A 20,736-nucleotide genomic window follows, 5' to 3' on the forward strand; every position below is an offset into this window, starting at 1 on the left:
CCCTGAGTGCACCCCATTTCATCTCTGAGGTAGTGCTCCCGGCTGCAACAGCTCTGAGGCAGCTGATATCAGGGACTCTCTCGGTTTCCAGTTTCACTGTTTTGAGCATTCTAACTGGTGCACACCCTGATTTGGTTATATGTGGCCCAATTTCTTTGCGGCCCTCTGTGAATTTGACCATGATGGACATACTACATTTACTTTAGAATCATTTTTTCAATAGTGATCATAAATAGTTTCTGCAGCATTCCTAGAAGGACATGTTAGTCCCCATTTGTATCACTCTATCACTTTGAACTGTCATTAATAATTGGTTTGCATTATCTGTATGCACTACCCCCAATTCTCTAAGGCTATTTAATAACTTGGCATTAATTTTAGTCTAGGTACATACTTCTGAAAATAACAAAGGAGAGAAGTACTGGAGATTCCTTCGAGCATTAGCATAGCATGTGTATCCACAAAGAATGAAGCGTTCTGCTATTTATCCCTGATCCTGCTACAGAGTAACATTCCTTATAGCTCTAAATGGGCACCTAAAAATTAAAGTCCATTACTATCAATGTATATAGGATGTACTCTCTTTTCTTTGTTATGTTTAAAGCACAGAAACGTGTCTGACCTCGATTAATGTTTTTATGATTAGAATGAATAGGCGTTTAAGTTGCTTTGTAACTGTATCAAAGTTTGTTGAAATACACTATTTTTTTCTCTTTTCTCAGTCATGTAAGAAAGAGCATGCTTGAGAGTAATATTCCTCATATGCAACATTAAAACAGACATTGTATATAGCATCTCAGTTCTCCCCCTAGGAAACTTGCCTGAAGATAACAAGGGATTTGTCAAAACACTGGACACTGAAGTGCATGGGTGGTTGAGGCCGGGCATCCCTGGGGACCCATCTGCCTGGGCGTCCTGGGGTGAGAGGCAAAGACTGCCTTTATTATTGGAGCCAGACCGTTGACTGTGGTGGGAAAGCTCTAGTCTCTACACACAGGACAAAGCATTTCAAAGCATGCTCTTGTAGGATGTTCATACCTGCTGTTATGGACTGAGTGTTTGCATCTCCCCCTGCCCCAGCCCCCCAAAAAACTCATATGCTTAGTCTCCAATGTGATGGTATTTGCAGGTGGAGCCTTTCACAGGTAATTAGGTTTAGATGAGGTCTTGAGGGTGAGGCCCCATGATGAGATGAGTGCCCTAAGAAAGAGAGACTAGAGCTTTTTCTCTGTCCACCATGTGAGGACACCATGAGAAGACAGCCATTTGCAAGCCAGAAGAGGCCCCTCAGGGGGAAACTGAGTCAGCTGACCCCTGGATCCTGACATTCCCAGGCTCCAGAACTAAACTAAATAGACCTAACAAATATATTCTTGTTGTTTTAGCCACCCTATCTATGGTTTCTGTGACGGTAGCCTGAGCTGACCAGGACAATTGCATACTTTAATGCTACTCTAATATTGAAATTTTGACTTATCCTCTTAGCCTTTTACTCAGTGTTACTATTTGCTAGACAGCCTGTCAGGTCAAAAGTCCTCATGATGTTCCCTGGAAACAGTTTCTCCTCTAATATCTCCAAGTTCGAAGATTGAATCCTGGTAGATTCCCCTAACCAGGAGTATTTAGTGTTTTTGTTTAAAATTACATTTCCTTGATAATTTATTCATTACACTTAATCACCAACACTATCTTAAAATTCTTTCTTTTCCCTCATCTGTGTGTCTCCATTAGAATCTTGACCCTGTGAAGGTTAGGACTTGTTCTCTTTTGTCCCTCAGTGCATTGCAGTAGCCTGCTAGCACAGTGCCCAGCGCCAACAGGTGCTTACGGGATGACTGAGTGAGGAGCACTGCCTGGGTGTGATGAAGGTCAGTATGTGAGAGAACCTCTGAGTCAGGACTAACTGGGTCCTTGAAAAGAGCGAAGGAATTCTTTGGATGGTGTTTTTCCCAGGGTGTCTCTTTCCATCCTCTTTTCGATTCCTTGTCTGGATACTGTCAAACTCATTTCCTTGCTTTGCTTTAAATTGACCATTCTAAACTGACCTGTGACAAGAAGACTGAACTAATAAGGTGGATTCCCCAGAGCTTCTCTGAAAGAGTTGAAAGAAGACATTGAGGAACTGCTTGGCCGGATTGGTAATCTTAAACAGATTATAATTTAGGCTCAGAACCAAGAAGAAATCTAGCACAGACCCAGAAGATTATGGTCTCTCTACCACACTAGGATCATTCAACACTGACATATAGGAAAGAGGAAGAAAAGATTTCTCCAATAGGCAATTAAGAGCCCTAAATAATTGCCTTGCATTATGATGTAAATTTGCATGCAGATAAGAAGAAAGTGTGGGTGGAGCATATGCAGATTTTCATAATGTATTTGATAATTCGATTTTCAGTGGAGTATCCCAATGATTTTCTCCCTGGGGGAAAGAGGATGATTAGTCACAGCTGGGGAACCAACTTAAAAATAGAAAATGAAGGGTATTGTAAACAGACGATTTAGAATGGGGAAGTAGAAAGGGAGCAATGTTCAAGTCCTGCTTTTAATCAGACTCCTTATAAATGAATTTTAGTGTCTACATTTGTGAATAACATAAAACTTCTTTGGGTTGGAAGACAAGCTAAAAAAGAGACAAATGCAGAAAGTTCACGAATTGGTGTTAAGTAGGGATACACATGGCAACTGGGACAATGGAGAGGTTTTAGGTAACAGCAAAAACAGATGTTTATCAGGAGTTTACCATGTACTCGCTCCTCTTCTAAGCACTTGGCATCATTATTTTACTTAGATTTATAATCACCATAGGAAGTTAGTGCTATGATTATCCTCATTTCATTAATCATGGACATCAGATAGTTTGCTCAGGATTACACAAATAGCAAATGGTGGAGCTGGATTTAAGCTAGGGATCCTGACTCAAAACTTGTGTGCCTTACCATCACTCTGGGGGACCCATCAAATATGTAGAAGATAAAGGGAATAGAAACTAGGAAAGAGACTAAAGATCCAGAAACCGTTCAAAGAGGAAACTTCAAAGAAGAAAGTTAAAAAAAAAAAGTTGTGAAATACCAAACCAAATGTTGTCCTATTGTCCTATATTATAATTAGGATGCATTTACGTCTGCATTTTTGTGGGCAGTTCTAGTCAGATTAATTTAAGTTGGAACCAACCAAGAGAAGAAAATTCGTGATAAAAATGGCAAAAGAGATGAAAATGAGTTTGGGAGAAAGACTTTATTTTAAAGATAAAGTTTGAGAAAAGGCTGAGATGAAGGTCTATGACATCATAACTGGCCAAGTAAATATGGGACATGATGCACTCATTTAGTGATAAACCCACAGCGTTTTTACCCCCAGAGTTGGTGTGGGTGGGATATATGGTATATATTGCTGTGTTTAACAAATTACTAAGAATAATTATAAGAACTTTTGAAAATAGAAGCAGGTCCAGCCTACAGGAGTGATGCCAAGGAGGGTAGTCATGGGCCTTACCAAGCCAAGCATTTCTTAAAAAAAAAAAAAAAAATGAAGAGAGAGAGAGAGAGGGAGAAAGTGTACTGAAGTGATCAACTGTGGCTTTGAAGTCAGACGGACGGAGGCTTAAGTCCTCACTCTCCAGTTCACCGAGAAGTTATTTAATCCCTCTGAGATGCAGTTTCATCACCTGCCAACTGTAGATAATCATACTTCACTGGGCAATTGGGCCTGGCACATAACTGGCACTGAAAAAATGTTGGCTGTTACTATGATTAAGATGACCCCATGTATGTCTGTGTGATGTGCTCCCCAAACCCTTGCTCTTCTGTGAGGCTGAAGGTTGTTAAGGGTTTCAGTTGGATTTTACCCAGAGCTGAAGTTCTTCGGCTCAGCTCTGAACTTCTGTTTATATCTCTGTGTGGACGAGGGGAAATCTCCCTGACCTCCCCGAATCTTGAGACAATACATACTTTTGTGGCCTACTCTTGTAAATTAGAGCAGCTTACCTATTTATTTCTTGATTCCCTTTTCTTAACAGCTTATAGTTATATAGTAGCATCCTATGTATCTCTTCTGAATTTTGTTTTTTGGTTGCTTGGTTTGTTTTGATGATCCTTTTACGCCCATAAGGTGAAAGGAGAAGGACAATGTATGTTTGCCTTTCTTGTGGAGAGTGGACTCTTTTTGTTTGCCATCTCTTATCTCCTAGATTGAGAACCCTTGAGTCCAGGGACGAAACATATTGCAAGTAACAAAAACAAGCATTCTCAAAGAAGCCTTCTGCAATGGAAATGACAAGCTGAATCAAAGACAAAGTAGAGTGTGTTTATTATGACTCACATGTTGCCCTAGAACTTCTGAGTCCCTGCTCCATTTTGTTTAAATCAAGCGTGTCAGGTGATCTGGCCACAAGGACTTAGTGTGACACTAATGTGCATTTTGCTGAAACAAGGTCAGCAGTCAGGGCTGGAAGCTGCACCCTAGGGAATTCAGCTGTGACAGTTGCCCACAAAATTAGAATTTAGGAAATTATTTCCTAAATTTCAACAACATTTCTCATTTCTGGGCAATGTCATTTTTTTTTTAATCTTATTTTTTTTTCCATTCGCCTTGTGAGTAGGTGACTCTTTTTCAGTTGACAACAGTGAGGATTTGACTGAAGAGAGAAACAGGAAGAAAGAAATTGTCCAGAACTTTGAAATTACGTATTTCCACTTCTATTATATTTATAATTTCAAAGAAATAGAGAAATAGTTTGAAAAAGGGAGCACCGGCCAAAAAAAATTTACAATGAAAAGCAAATAGTTGATTAGAATTTGAGATTATGACCATTACTTTGTTATTTTTGTAAGCTGACATCCACCTTAAAGACATAACTTTGGAAAAATGTATAAAATTAGAAACACATTGACAATAAGGCATGTTCACCCTGTCCTCTTAATTTTTACCTCAGCTTCAAATTTTCTGGCTACAGTCACACACACACACACACACACACACACACACACACACACACAAGAAAAGAAAGGTCATTGAAGAACAACATAGTTTTGCTTAATCTTTAAAACTTCTTTACATGCTTTAGATGGCATCTACCTGGAGCCTGGGGCCTGCCATCATAGACACCTTGAAACTGAAGCTTTGACATGTCCCGCAGCACTGTTTTCTGAGATGGAATCCACTCAGAAATGCAGTCAACATCCATGTTTGCTTTCAATTAAAAAAAAATTAATTTAATTTTAAAAAGGATGTTTGTAATCAACTAGGGAAATATATCAGAAAATTTCAGCTACATATTGAAAGTTACAGAGAGAGAAACAGAAAGAGGGAGAGAGAGAGGGAGGGAGAAAAGACGGGGTGGAGAGGGATATCACAGGGACTGAAATGTGCGTATTAATGAGACTCCGGACAGCTACATTTATAGCTGTGTTACCCAACGCATGCAACTATGTTTCTCCTTATCCTTCACAATTACTAAGGAAGTTGCCAAGGTCACCCATTTTCACTTTTTCTCCCTGCATTTACCCTTGTCTTTTTAAGGCTGGCTTCGAAGTATATTAGGTACACCTCATATCCAACAATGACAAAGGGGACGGATAAAAAGGAGGGCTCTCTATTCAGAGGTGCTGAATCTAACCTTTTGTAAACGATGTAGGCACTACATTCTGGGTGAAACCTTTGGCAACTGAGGCAAAATGCCTGAGCATTTGCTTAAAATTTTTTACATTTAGTATTTAAAATTAACGTCCATTTTGGAGAGATTAGATGAAGTTGTTAAGGTGTTCTCCAGCACTGAAGGAAGGCTCCAGAGTGACCCCGGGCTGCTGTCCTCACTCAGGGCACCTACTTTGCAAGTTAAGTTCAAATTCCAGTGCCCTTGTTCAACTTGAACAACACTCAGAAGTTGACTGCAAAGCTTTTTTTTTTTTCCCTCTCTCTCTCTCTCTCTCTCTTCCCTTTTTGTTTTGTTTTGCCTTGATTTTAATCATCTAATTAAAGAATTCTGGATATAGATTAACTTCTTTCCTTCCCTCCCCATCCCCCCAGTTGTTTTGACTGCCAGGGACTAAGCACCACAGTGCTTTGATGGATTTCCTATTTTGATGGTAAAATCTTTGTTTTTCTTACAAAAAAAGATTTTCTTTGCTTCTAATAAAACTCTGATCTTGCCCTTCTGACTCCTCATTCCCTGCATCCCTTCCTTCCATGTTTCAGGAAGGAGCAATTAAGCAATCCTGTCATGTTTCTTCTGAAAGTAGCAAAAGAAGTGTCTTTAAGGCCACTTGTGCTGCGTCATGCACAAATGCCTTTCTACACCACCCAGAGCATTCAGAGTTAAGGCAGGAAGCCTGATTCTAAGCCACTATTGAGCTAATCCCTGGAAAAACAGAAGTGTGGAAGAAGGGAAGAGCACTGAAGGAAAACAAACTTTTTGAGTAAAAAGTCCAGTCTTTCTTCCTGTGTATAGTTTAAAAGTGCTGACTCACTGGAATACATTTGAGGTTCAGGTTACAATTTTCTTATAGTGGATTTTGTGATTAAACTCATTGAATAAACCCTTTCTAACCTGTTACATGGCATATATGTGGAGATTAAATTCTGCCCACTCCCCCACATTCTCATCTATCAAAACCATTGCTATCTGATTCCTTTTGCTAAAGGCCCCTGGAAGCACATTTGCCTTGGAATTCTGAGCACTTCGGCAGCTGCGGGAAGCCTGTATTCCTGGGCCCTGAGGTGCACCGGGATCGGCAGCTCCAGAGGACCCAGGAAAAGCGGCATTCCACTGAACATAAGGCCCACACCCATGCCACACCTTCTGAGACAGGAGGGAAACAGAGCTAAGGTTTACCAAGGGAAAAAGGGGATCCCCTTTCCTTCCCCCTACCGTATTTCCTTCCTCAGGTGGGGTCTGGCCGCCATTACTGTTTTTCCCGATGACAGGAATATGGCGCTTGACCTGCTCTTCTCTTTTTCAAGACTCAGGAAAAGGTTAGGAGCCATTTCTTCTGGGAGTGGGGGCCGTTCCTGACACCCACACCTATCCACCTCTGACTTCCAGACCTTAGTCTTCTCCTCTTTATCTTCTCCTTGTACCACCTTTTTTGCTGGACTCTCTACCGAGTGGGCACTACTCCTCCTAGCCACTGGACTCCAAAGAGACAACTCTTTGTAGCATCCTGTCTAGCACTTAGGAGATGCTAAGTGAGCAAACAAACTGTGGGAGCCCACGGAGCTCTTCTGACTCCCTGACGCAGCCAGGAAGCCCCATTTATGCTGAGCCAGACAGAGCAAGCCTAATACTTCTTAAAACAGGAGATACTTTGGAGGAGGGGGAGGAAGAAAACAATGATAGAAGTGGTCTCCTGGTAAACAAAGTGAGAGCCTTTGTAAGGGCCAACAAATAAAAACAAGCTGGGAATCTCTGTTTTACTGGAAACTGAGTGTTTTCAACCCAGATTCAGGGCTGGCTTGTTTTATCACTGTGAACCAATCACAGATGCGGTTGTGTCAGTTTCTGCATGTATTTTTCCCTTCCAGTTCTGGGCTGGAGTTGAAGCCATCAAAATGCTAGTATGATCTATACCAGTCGTCTCCAAAGTTTTTAACTGTGCATTCTACGAGTAAAAAATTTATCAGCCCACATCTCCTCTTTCTACATAGCTATAAATTATATGCATGCACTACTGCTTGGCTAATGCATCATGCACATTATAAAATATTACTCATATAAATTAAAAGATGAGACAAAAATATAAATAGAAATTCCAGCATTTCTTTTCAGCTCTGGACAGATCATTGTTGCACCCTCCATGGCTGGCACACCCTGGTATAGAGGTCACTGCTGTATCATGACCTTCCCACTTCCCTCAGTGTGACTTAATGATTTGGTCAAAGTCAGAGCGTGGAGCTGCTTCTCTCTGCCTCAGTTTACCTCTCCTGATGATACAGCTTTGTTTATCTCACAGAAATACAAAGATCAATGGATGGTACACTTGACCCTAAAAGTGAGGTCATTTGTTTGGTATATTGTGTATTAATTCCTTCTAACCTGTACTGTTTTCTGGGAAAATCTTATTTCATTGAATCATGTTGATTCTTCCATTAAAATGGTGCAAATGAGGGAGTCATCTTCATCTTTGAATCATGGAATTCTGGCAGTTGGAGGAATCTTAGTTGTGACCTCTAGCCTAGTTTTTACCCAGTGACACAGGGAAAATGAGCCATAAAGACGATAGGAGGTTTCTTGATATGGCAGATAATCCTTGTTGCCTGCAAAACTGACCTTTCATCCTTTTTTCTAATTTTGTTTACCCTCTTCTGAGTGGCCACATGCTTGAAGGCAGGCTGGGCTCCCTCTTCTGCCCCAGGGAGTGTATCTTGATTAGGGTAGGTCAGTCATGGAAATTGTATTCATGAGCCTTGCTAAGTGCTTGGGTTTATGCTTAGGCACAGGGCATGGTCCGCCCAAACTTCTTAGAAATTTCTTTCAGTTTACAAAAGGGAGACAACTGGTAGATATTTCTTTGTTGTCTCTGGATCTCATGATCTATGAGTGACGTGGATCCTTGAAGTTGCCACCTGAGGGGTACGGAAGGACAACCTGTCCAGGATGCATGGCAGAGTAGAGACATGGTCACCAGTCACAGAGCTGTCAACTTAACCACAGTGGGGCTTCTATAACTCTGGGTTTTGTGAGATGAAAAATAATAAATGCCTTCGTGGCTTATACTGTTAGTTGCATTTCCTGTTATTTGTAGCCAGATGCTGTCTAACTAAAACACTTATACAAGGGGGTTAGAAATGGCACAAGAATCCAGAACTTTAAAATAGCAAGTAATATCCTGCTTGGTTTTTATTTACAAATAGCAGCTTAAAAGAATTAATTCATCCTGCATGGGAAGGGCAGTTTGTTCCTTTCATTTTAGGAAATTTAGTCTCTGTATACTTAGAAGGTTCTGGAAGAATATAAAATTATTTGATATAGGAATGTTCTGCTTCTTCGTGTCTACTGAATGTTTGACTCTGATGACATCTTGATGGGTTTCTTCTGAGAAAACATATTTAGTTTTTAATATCGAGCTTCCCATTCAGGGATACCCGGTTACAGTATAAATTTCATCTACTGGCAAATAAAACTTGCCTACGGAGGCCCCGGGCCAACAGTCTCTCAGTGAATTAGCGGCAAAACGCCTGAGTGTGGAATCGGGGTGGTTGTATGTTCAAACTAAAACTCCATTTGCCGCTGGTCCAAGCTGCCTTTGCTGCTGCTGATTAGTGGGGACACTCAGAAATAACCCAGAAGCTTATAAAGGTAATGAGTGGTTTCAAATCACCCATAGACACCCATAGTAAATGGAAAGCTTTTGTCAACATCTTTAATGGTTTCAGTTGGTAAATTATTAACAGAATATATGTGGAGTCCTCAGCATTTCAAATACATTTCCTTTCTGAACGGGAACATTGGAGAATATTGTCTCTCCTGCCAACTTGCAAGCTGCAGGTTCCTACTCTCCCTCCTGTTTCCCTTCCTCCCTCTCTCAGGTGGTGTGGAGTCTTCTTCTCTTACTCAGGGGGCTTCTCCTCACACGGCTGAGGGCTCTTCGCTTCTCGTGCCTGCTTACCCTTGTCGAGGCCCTGTCATGTGATTAGTTTCATTCCATTCAACTCCTTTCCTGGCATGTGGGGGAAAGATCACAATTTGGAAAAAAAAAAAAAAAAAAGCAAAACTGGATTCCAGTTAAGAATCTGCCACTTACTAACTTATTAACTTTTAGTAAATCGCTTAACTTCTCTCAGCCTTGTTTTCTTCAGCTGTAAATCGGGAATAGCCCACGTCCACGGGGACTGTTGTCTGCCTCTCATACGTGTCAGAATCAGGTGATCCTCATGGAGAGGCTGTGAACCTCATGATTCTCGATATTTACCAATTTTGTTGCTAATGTTGATATTTTTCCATCAGAGGAGGTGGACACACAGCCACTCAGATGCTCCAGCTCTCACTGACTCAGTAGGCTGTAGGAACAAGTCCACATGCCAATGAGTGGACTGACCCATTTGATACATTTGCTGGAAAATATAGAGTGTGTTGTGGTTTTTACACTGACAAACACTGAGAAGCTGATCCTCTTATTATTTTTCGCAGCAACACTTCCTTACTTAAACCTGGTGTGCTAGGTAGTGTCCATATGCTGGGCATATTCAGTATTCAAGGTAGAAAGGGAAAAGGCTCAGAAGAGTAGAGGAAGGGTGAGTGGGAGAGACAGATCATACTTTAACAAGATTTTTTAAAGAACAGTAGCTATTATATTGTTATAATTGTATATGTGGGTCAGGAGACACTATCTTGAATCAGAAGACAATTAAATCTGTGGTCTATATCTGTCAGTGACTCGATGACACTGGGCAAAATATGTAAATTTTCCCCATCAATGAGATGGAAATGGGAATCGTACCTACCTATGTGTACGTAGGGTTGCTGTATTAAATGGGATAATACACAAAGTAACTAATGCTCGATGACGATGTCTCCTGTATGTGTGTGTATGTGTGCACATGTGTGCATACTTTCATATTACCCAGTTTTTGGTGTACTGAGAAGCTGCACGTTGAACTGATCACTTATTGATCACTTATAAAATCACAGTCCTAGGCTGTGAAGCAATAAACTCTCAGGTACTTAGAATCTATATAAGAAATAGAGAAGACAAGGGCCCAGAAAATATGGAAGAGTATAGATGGAAAGCAAGTAAAAATGTTAAATACAGACCATCATTGGCTGTAAATCCTGAGGAGAACACATTCCCTGAGACCTGAAAAATTCACAGAAGTTGTGCCTCTTAAGCTGGTTTATGGAGAAGGGCTTTGTTTTGAATCGGGGAAGACAGTCCAGGTGTCAGATCATCGGAAGCAAGACGTGCCGAGGAAGCAGGAAGAAACCCAGACGAACAAGAACCGCCAGCAAGTGGGGACTGGCTGGGTAGCAAAGATTGGTTGAGCGTTCTTTTCATGGATGCCACCATTGGCTCCAACACCAATGGAGTCTACCTGATCATTGCTCATAAATTCTTGCTTCTTAGGACAGCAGCTTTGATGAACAGTGCTTGGGGACACCTCATTAGTACGTGATATACACTGTGGCCTGGCCTTTCGCTTTGTAAAGATTTACCTGTTGGGGTGCCTGGGTGTCAGTCAGTTGAGTGTTGGACTCTTGATTTTGGCTCAGGTCATCCATGGTCTTGCAGCTGTGGGATTGAACCCCACATCCGGCTCTGCGCTCAGTGCGGAGTCTGCTTGAGAATCTCTCTCTCTCTGTCCCTCTGCCCCTCACCCCTCCAAAATGAATAAATAAAATTAAAAAAAATTTACCTGTTGCTCAACAACACTTACTGGGTGATTTTGGTGTGCTAGGCATCAAGGAAGGTTAGAAAGAAAGTAGAGAGCATGCAAGCTACCTGGCCAGATCATTCTAATTATGCACATAGGATAAAACACACATGTAAAGAGAAGCCATCTTGATAGAATAGGATAGCTGCGTGTGTTAAGAAAGAATGTCTTTTCCTGAGAAACAACATAATAGAAATAGAACACTGGGTGACATTCCCTGTTGTCAGCACAGGTGGAGTCGTTATGAAGTCGGTATGTGTGCAGAGCAGCGTTTGGGAAACCTGAAATCATGGTTTGACTGTACTTTGCCTGCAGTGCAGAGGCCCGCTCAGCCTTGGCAAGCAGTCGGCATGCCGCACTATTTCCTGTTTGCCTGGCAGGTTACCCATTGTATTCTTATCTTGCTCTATCAAAGCAGGCATGATGTGTTCAATGACTTCTTCTTTTTAATCCTCTTGCTCGTCTTCTTTTTTAATTCATGGAACATATGTCTCCACTTATTCCTCCTTAGCCTGACTCTTGGTGTGAGTTGGACGATTTCTCTGCCCCGTGACTGATGATTCTTTCTCCTCAGGACTTTCACAGTGTTCTGGAGGAGGACCTCTGGGTGCTCCCTGCTTCTTGCTACGTGTTTGGGCAGACAGCACCCCGAGAGGCGAGTTGGTTCCATCTGCAATTCGGAATGACGTGAAGAGAAAATATAAGGGGATACGAAAACCATGGTGTCAATCTTGGAAAATGAGATTAAGTTACAGCTGTATAAGGATTTTTATGCGCTCATATACACAACTGATAGCAACAAAGAGAGCCACCTGTTTCCAGTTAGATACTGCCAAATCTTTCAGAAGGTGAGGAGGAAAGACTGTTGGGGGTGGTTCCAGAGGAGCTCCCACCGGCGTGAGCTCCCTGGACCAGGGACTGGGGCTCTTTACTTCTGTGGCCTAGGACCATGCTTGACGTGTCTTAGGTGTCCGCTTAGAGCTTTGTGGACATGAGTAAATGAACAAAGTCCAAAAGGCCTTTATGGATTGGAGGTCGCTTCAAGCAGAGGCACAGTTTCTGAAGCTGAGCTTCCAGATTTAGCAGAGAATCATTTTGGCTCTGCGTTGTCCCTGGAAACCCATCTCAAGTTTTGGTACTTTGGTGTTTCCTCTGGAACAAAACCACTATTTAGACCTGAAACCACAAAGTGCCTGTGCAGCTTCTGCTCGAGAAATACTGTTGGTAGCTACAATGTCTTTTTCTTCCCAGAGTCTTCTTCTCTCAGACTCCTTGCTATTCATATTAGACTTCACCTTAAAATACCTTCAGAATTTTTAACATTTACATTTTTTTTATGAATTACAGCACTTAGCATGTGAAGCATTCAAAATCCATACCTATTTATTTTCTGGATAAAAGATGCATAATTTCTCCTAGGCCTAAATAAAAAAAAAAAATAGAAGAAAATTCACATTGTAACTTTGTCATGGTAATGTCCTTGGGGCTATTGCTATTTTTAAGAAAAAAAAAAAGAAAGATCTGTTTGTTTCATGGTCTAAGTAAGAATGGACAGGGGATACAGGCACTTTCTTTGACTACAAAGAAATCACAGTTTGTGTCATTCAAACATTTTTTTCTCTCTCTCCTTTCTACCACCCAAAGAACAGAAGAGAACGAAACAAAAACTCTAAAAACATAACAACTCACAACAGTAGTGGCATTGACAACGAAAACAACAATGAACATGAGGATTTAGGTGGAATGGTACCAAAATTAGATCAACAAATGAGATTTGAGAATTTCATGTGGCTTATATAATTCTAAGGAAGAGAAGTTTTATATGTTGCTATCAAAGGAAAGTAGGAGAGAAAAAAAGAAGAAAAGGGAAAAAAAGCAAAGCAAAGAAAAAGCTCTGTGTCTGGGCCACTCTTCTCAGCAGGGACACCATAAGCATTTGGGGGAAGGTGGTCAGTCATATTTTACAAATACAATAAAAAAATTCTGATAGAGACTGAAAATTGGTTGGATTCCTCTCGATTAATTGTACATTTTATCCCCACTTCCAAAATTCCTAATTTTAAACTTTTTTAAAAGAGGATTTCTTCCTGTTATAGTTTATAAATGTCTCAAAGTGTGGGTGTATGGCAAACCATTCCAAATTTACCCTCAGAGAAATATTCTTTAATTTTGACTGTTCCGGTTCTCCATTTGACTTTTGCATGAGAATCCTCAAGCTCTCTCTGCTCTTCTGGCTTTAAACACACACTCTCTCTGGGTAAACTAATTCATACTCATGGCGTCATTGCTGTTGATGGCCCAGTTTTTACACCCGTCACTGACATTTCAAATACTCTCCAGCCCCATATTGTAAGAAGGGGTAAGAAATCTGAATTTAGACCTATTTTCCTCATCCAAGAAAAATAGGATAAAAATTGAACTCAACTACTTTTCTCTAGCTCTTTTAATAAAGTCAATAACACCATCATTTATTGAGTTTCTTAATTTCACAAATGTGTCTGTTTTATACCGATTATACTAAGTTCTAGTATCAAACAGGCAGAGTCCCCAATCTCATGGAGTATTATAGTCCAGGGGTAGAAACATACTAGTAAAATAATCACACAAACGTATGACTACTAGAGATAAAGGCCATGGACAAACTACAGATTCTTACAAGTGTATAATATAAATACCTCAGTAAAAATGACTTTCAAGCCTGTATTTCCTTTACTCCCATATTTAATCAGTCACTGAGACCTATTGGCTGCACCCCTATTTTTAAAGTTGCGACTCTGTTGGGGGCCTTCTATTTCTGACATTCGGATTACTCCAATTGCATCCGCACTGGACTCTGTCTACTGCAGACCATCAGCATACAGTTGCCATGTTAATATTCTTCAGTGTTCATTCTATCACATCACTCTCCAGTTTGAGAATCGTCAGTGGTCCGCTAAGGCCTATGGAATCAACTTCAGGCAGATTTCTTTGCCTAAATGCTTTCATTGGACTCATTCAAAACATTTCTATCACTGCCTCCTGATTCAGCTTTACTTGTGCTGTTCTCCACACCCAGTGCTGCCTTCCTTCTCTTCATTAACTTGCTATTTCTTGAAGTCCATGATTTTCAAATTGTGAACCTTGAAGGGAGGGGAAACAGGGAGGAATATGGGAAGTGTAGAGGGTGAGAGCTGGGCTCTGTTCTTACAGCTCTGCATTGGATTTCTCTGTAAGATTTCACTGGAAGAAAAGGGTTCCAATGTGAAAAAACACTTGAAGATCTATGTAGCATTGAAGTTTCCAATTAAGACTCATCTTTTCCCGGGAGTTGTTCTTTTCTTTACTAAGCCTCTCTCTTCCACATTGACTTTTCCCTCTACCTTCGACACTGTGCTCCTGGGTGTGATGCACTTGCTTACCTATTGCCTTGCATTGTACTTTTAATAAATTGGTCTCCTTGAACCCTATTTTTATACTTCTTTTGCATTCCCCTGGTATGTGCTTTATCTTTGTATAAATGAGTGAATAAACCAACAACACGTGAATACTCAATGGTTATGTTAGCTAGTGGAAAATTTCTGTTTCTAAAATTATGTTTTCAATCTATTCTCCATTTTTGGCAACAAAGTAAATAGAAATAATATCAAAAGTGACATTCTCCTTGGGTTCTCGTGCTATATGAAGGTGAATTTACATAGATGGTCAAGAAATAAAGGTGAGAGAGGGCTAGTGAGAAGACCTAAGAATGTTCTTTCTGAAACTCCTCATTCACTGGGATTGACCTCCTGCCCTGCTCTGTCCTCTTCACTCCCCCCAAAGTTTACATGGGCCTATTGGCTAATCTGTGACATGGAGTTTCAAACTTTGTATCTTACCTCCCTTAGGGCAGAATGGAAATCTCTTGTAAGTCCAAGGTCTAATTTGGTCAATTGTAATAATGTGAGTTTAATTGGATCACAAATATTGTTAGCACTTATTATTCAAGCCTATTCCTGAACTATGAGAGGACACTGATCTATCCCAAATTCCCAACTGGGAACAAACAACAAAGAGAACAAGTCCCTGCAGTGGCTTCTCCACGGAGCCCAAAACACCACATCTGATAAGCTATGTAATTTGCTATAGCAATTTGTGCCAAAAATAAAGGCACACTTTTGCAGAGTCGCACATTTCTAAGAAAAACCAGCTCCTTTTCTTTCTCTTTCGAACTTGATGTTCATGGCTGAAATATACCAGGCTGTGTCTTAGTCCCACACATCTATTCTGCTGGCGGCCCTTGGCCAAATGGCGAGGCCCATCCTCTCCCAGTGCCCCCAGGCCTCTCTTGCTGTCACACTGAAACATGAAGGGTGAGCAAAGGCAACAGCAGTGGTCTGTTTTACAACACCCCAATAACATGATGTCTTTAACAGCACAGCAGATTCTTGGCTGATGGCCCTGGTTAAAGGAAGAGAGGCACAGAATCTTCGAAGTCATCAATTTTAATGAGCACTGCAACTATTCCAGTAAACTAGATCCCTTTATTTTTGTTTGCTTGACAAAGAAACCTGATACATCTAAGACATTTATTCCTTTTTAGTTCAGCACCAGGACAGGAACTTGTTTTTTTCACCACCAGCATTAAGCCCCCAGTGGTGATAAAAATTCCTGTGCAGAGTTTTGGAGGCAAAGAATAAAAGAAGCTACAAGTGGTGGGGGGAGCCCCCCAAAATACAAACTTCTGAAAAAATTCAGACTTTTGTTGGCTCAGAGGTTAAACGTGAATTGTTTGAGTTCCCTTTCAAAGTTGGAGTCGTCCTACGTATTTCATAAGCTTGGATAGTTTTGTGGAAGTTAAAACAGAAATAAGAAATTTCATCTGCATTTTCAAAGGCAAGGAATACTCCGTGCTGTTTGGGGTGTGTGTGTGTGTGTGTGTGTGTGTGTGTGTGTGTGTGTGTATAAGAAATGAGCAGATAAATAAAGCCAGAAGCAGATGAGAATTTGCCTAATTTATTTACAACTTAATGAATTAAAATATTTTGAAGGAATATTCTAAATTTTCTGGGCAAGTCACACTAGAGGTACTAAGTAATTCCTAAGGTTCATAGTGAGACAAACAACAGGTAAATTGCTCGAGATGTTTGTGTATCAGAGAAAACAACAACCTGGCTTTTGCCTCTAATCTTTTTCATCTTTGTGCAAACTCGCTGAACTCTCATTCCAGATCTGAAGGCAAAAGGCAGGCATTTGTTTTAACTCCTTAAGTAAACTCGAGTTCTAGAATCGTTAAAGTTGAAAGTCCTTGTACAATCGCTAAATTACACTGCTCATTAGTAAGGGATTCATAGCAAGGGCAAGCTCTGCCATTGCTTATGAATTTTTCAATCAAAAGAAAAATCCTCCTCTTCTCTGTTAAAAAATTCTTTAAATACAGGGGAACAAAACAACTCAGAAAAAAATTACGCAAATGGCAAGGTAGTGACAGGGCATCTATCAAAGTGGCTCTGGAAATTCCAATTTTTAAAGTGCTATAAAAATATCATTATTAATGATGATTGACTGGGTTTTCAGAGCCAAGAGATTTCAAGGCTGCTAAGTTAGAGTGGAGTGCAAAAGCAGGGGTGCTAAAATGGCTTCAGGGTTCCCTCACTTTGTTTCTTCATTGATTTTTAAGTAACATGTGAGCACACTCAAATTGATGATTTTCATTTTGAATTAGTTTGGCCTCTGTCATGGAGAGCCTTCCATCTTTTCCTGAGTGTCAGTGTCTAATTCATCTTCATCAAGTCTCCAGCAGGAAGATTTGGATCTTATTACTTTTTGTTTTACAGTTTTATCGTTTACAGGAAATTGGGACATGGAGAAAAAGAGAGAGGAATCTACCCGCGTTTTCAGTAAACTTACCCAATGGGAGAAGAAGCACTTTCCCCCGTGGACCTCATCGAAGCTCCTAGATGGGGCCGTCCCAGGAGGTGGGAGAGTTGAGACCATAATCCAGTACTCCCTTGAGATGTTTTTTTTTTTTTTTTTTTTTTTTGCCTGTTTGTTTTTGTTTCTTTCAGATTGCTGAAGAGTCTTAGCTCCCGGTCTTTGTAAATTGGATACCTTGTACCTGTGGTCTTTATGGACCTAGATGTTCTCTCCATTTTACAGATGCGGAGATTAAGCCTAGAGAAAACACATTACAGGACTGGCAAAACTGTATTAGGTTTCGATATGGGTAACTGTTCCCAAGAAATTCTTCTATTTTGCACTGTTTTCAGTCACTGCCAAGACTGGGGAAAATGACAAGGATGGTTTAGTAAAGCGTAACTAAAATGTGTTTGAAGAACCTTACGGAAAGAGAGTCTTGTTTAGTGTTTAGGCAAGGCCCAAGGTCCAATTTGGGGAACTTCTTTAAGGACGCAGGGAAAAACATGTCAACACTGACAAAACCAATTGTTGACTGAGCAAAAATCAGTCTTTTCCTTTCTACCCCTGAAAGCTTCTTAACTCTCAACCCTCTGTTTTTAGCTGCGAGCCTTGCTGCCCCGTGTCTGAAGAGTCATGCATTCTCCAGGCCTCTGTGAAGACACCAGTTTGTCCTTTGACCGTGTGCCAAAGATGGAAAAAAAGAAGAGCTTCAGCAACTGTGAACCAGGAAATTTTTTGTTTGTTTGTTTTTTTAAAACTAGATTTGCCAACCTCGCCAAGAAATGTTGTCTAAGTTACAGACTGTCAGTCTTTATAATCACTCTTCCTTCTTTTTCTTTTCTGAATCCCGCATTTTCACGGAGGGTAAATAATCTTTGGCATTATGCTCATTGGCTCAGCTTAGCTCTCAGTCCCTTGGGGTCCTGCTGACTCTATAAACTTTCAACTTCTAAATTCAGGGTTGGCTCACCCAGGAAAGGAAAAGGCAAATTGAACAGTAAAATTCAAGCTGTAGCTTCCGTTGTGACTGAAGAGCAGAAAATGTTTTTAATGTCCAAGAGCACATAAGTGCCATTAATCACCAAGAATTTACTATTTCTCATTGAGGGCCCCAAAGAAACACCATTTTGCCCAACTCCCTTATTATCTGGAATTTGAAAAGCTTTTCAAAACTAATTACCTGATTGAATATTTACCTAGGGTTGAGCGCTTCGGAAGTTCTTTCATAGAAATTATATATGCCAAAAAAGAGAAAGTAGCATTTTTTCTTCCTTTCTTTTCTTTTTCATTTCTCCCTTGTGTTTCTCTTCCTTTCCTTAGTGACCCTTGTTGTGTCAGCCTTTCTATGCATGATCAGTTCCCTGTGATCTATGGAAAACTCCCACCTCAGGAATTTGAAGCCTGTGGTAAGTCTTTTTAGTTTTTGAGTCCAGGCTATGGATAATTTTTGTTTTGAGAAAGCCTTAGAGGCTTGTAATATAGTCACATTTTTTAATTTTTTGAACTGCATAAATAAGTTAGACCTTCTTGGGGAAGGGATTTTTGCAGGCATAAGGTCAGGATACTTTTCTATTGTTTCTCTGATATATTAAGTATTATTTTGGTGTTCACACAATAAATTGATGGAATCATCCCTCCCTCCCTTCCTCCCTTCTCTTCCTTTCTCTTTCTTTTTTCTTTCTTTCTTTCTTTCTTTCTTTCTTTCTTTCTTTCTTTCTTTCTTTCTTTTTCTTTCTTTCTTTCTTTCTTTCTTTCTTTCTTTCTTTCTTTCTTTCTTTCCTCTTCCTTCCTTCCTCCCTCCCTCTTTTCTTTTCTTCTTTTCTTTTCTTCTCTTTTCTTTTCCCTTCCTTCCTTCCTTCCTCCCTTGCTCCCTTCTTCCCTCCCTTCTTTTCCTCTTTCTTTCTTTCTTTCTTTCTTTCTTTCTTTCTTTCTTTCTTCTGATGTTCCTAGTGCAGTAAAGTAACATTACAAGAATGTTATAAATTCATTTGTTGGAATTCTTAGACTACATTAGAATACTTGATTTGGGGAACCTAAATAAATATGTACCATAACCCATGTTTCTCATTTCACGTGGAAGAGAGCTGCATTTACTTTCATGCATAGAGATCATATCAAAAGCTTATGTTAAAAAATAGAAGCTTCAAATTCATTCTCTGATCTTGGGGGATGTAACTTCTTGACATAGTGAGACGACAGTTAAGCTAGAGTATTTAAGGTGCAAGGAAGAGTTTTAAAAAGTTTTCTTTTTCTGGGTTAGGATGAACAACTTTAATAGTGCAGAACATTGTAATCTCATGTGCTCCATCCCAATAGGGAACTGACAGAGGAAGACCACCGCATCTGTTGAAAGCCTGTGGTCTGTTGGGCTCCGTGTATACTCTCTCCACAGCCCTACAAGGTGGGCATAGTTATCCCTATTTCACAGATGAAGAAACAGAGGCTCAGAGGGGTTAGGTGATTTACCCAATGTCAAAAACGTAATAAATAGCAGCACTGGGAAGATCTACGTGACTCCAAATCCATGCTTTTTTCCATTAAAACCTATTGCTTCCAGTAGGTGAGAAGGCTAATTTAACGTCTACCATTACTGCCTATCTGCACAGGTAAATATGCACAGAGAATACTAACTCTTTCAGTGGTCTGCCAACTAGAGGTGGGGGAGGCCATTGCCTTCAGCTAACCCATCTCTCTAAGAATCTTGAGGATGAACAAAGTGTCTTCTTTTTCTCACTGTATTGCCTGAATTTCAGCCAGTTGCCAACTGTTCGGGCTGAGGAGATCAAACATATGCACACACTTTTGTATCAGGTGCAGTGAAATAAATAAGAATCAACCTGAGCTTTCCTATGATCTTTAGTTGGGATCTTTTTATAAGGCGTTGAGTCAAGACAACCTCAACTGATGGGATCAGAGCAAGTTCTTGGTGGGATAGAAGTGGTTCTGGCCCTAAGTGTAGTTGTAAATTATTTTCTGGGATACAGGCTTCCTTTTCAGAGCTTTTGTCTCTATTATGGAAATTCCTCTCCTGTCAGCACACTGAACCTTCATACTCTTTCCACTTTCCCCTTAACACAATCTGATCTGGTGAGCTATCACCTGGAAAGAATCTAATCAATTATATCATTACTTGCAGGAATGACTCTGATGGTGGAATTTCAAGAATCAAGGGAAGCAAGTGAAGATGAAACTTCAAAGCAGCAGAGGTTTCTTAACACCCTTCGATGTTTAGGACATAAGTGACCACTTATTCATGAGCCATTCATGGGTGAGACTGATCCTGGAGGTTGATGGAGGACAGCTAATGTAGGTGGCTGAAAGGTGCTTGACCAGAGTGTGCCTCTGAAAAAAGACAAAAAACAAACAAAAACCCCCCCAAACCCAAGAGTCCTTTTGCTGGTATGTTGTTGCTCTGTTATCTTCCAAGTCACTCTACTGTGGACTCTGGCATTTGGATTGAAGCTGACAGTGGGGGTGGGGAGCATTGGGGGTGGG

General features: G+C 40.5%; 1 long non-coding RNA gene across 1 annotated transcript in view; it reads left to right on the top strand.

The window, feature by feature from the left end:
• Nucleotides 1-18,522: 18,522 nt before the first annotated feature.
• The window catches only part of LOC117804003, a 5,972-nt gene continuing 3,758 nt past the window's right edge, over nucleotides 18,523-20,736 (top strand). Inside the window, exons 1-3 of the long non-coding RNA XR_004628153.1 lie at nucleotides 18,523-18,647; nucleotides 19,558-19,642; nucleotides 20,378-20,640. This is a non-coding gene — a long non-coding RNA (uncharacterized LOC117804003). The remainder of the gene's footprint in view (nucleotides 18,648-19,557; nucleotides 19,643-20,377; nucleotides 20,641-20,736) is intronic.

This window comes from Ailuropoda melanoleuca, chromosome 10 (assembly GCF_002007445.2).
Source record: "Ailuropoda melanoleuca isolate Jingjing chromosome 10, ASM200744v2, whole genome shotgun sequence".
NCBI lineage: Eukaryota > Metazoa > Chordata > Mammalia > Carnivora > Ursidae > Ailuropoda > Ailuropoda melanoleuca.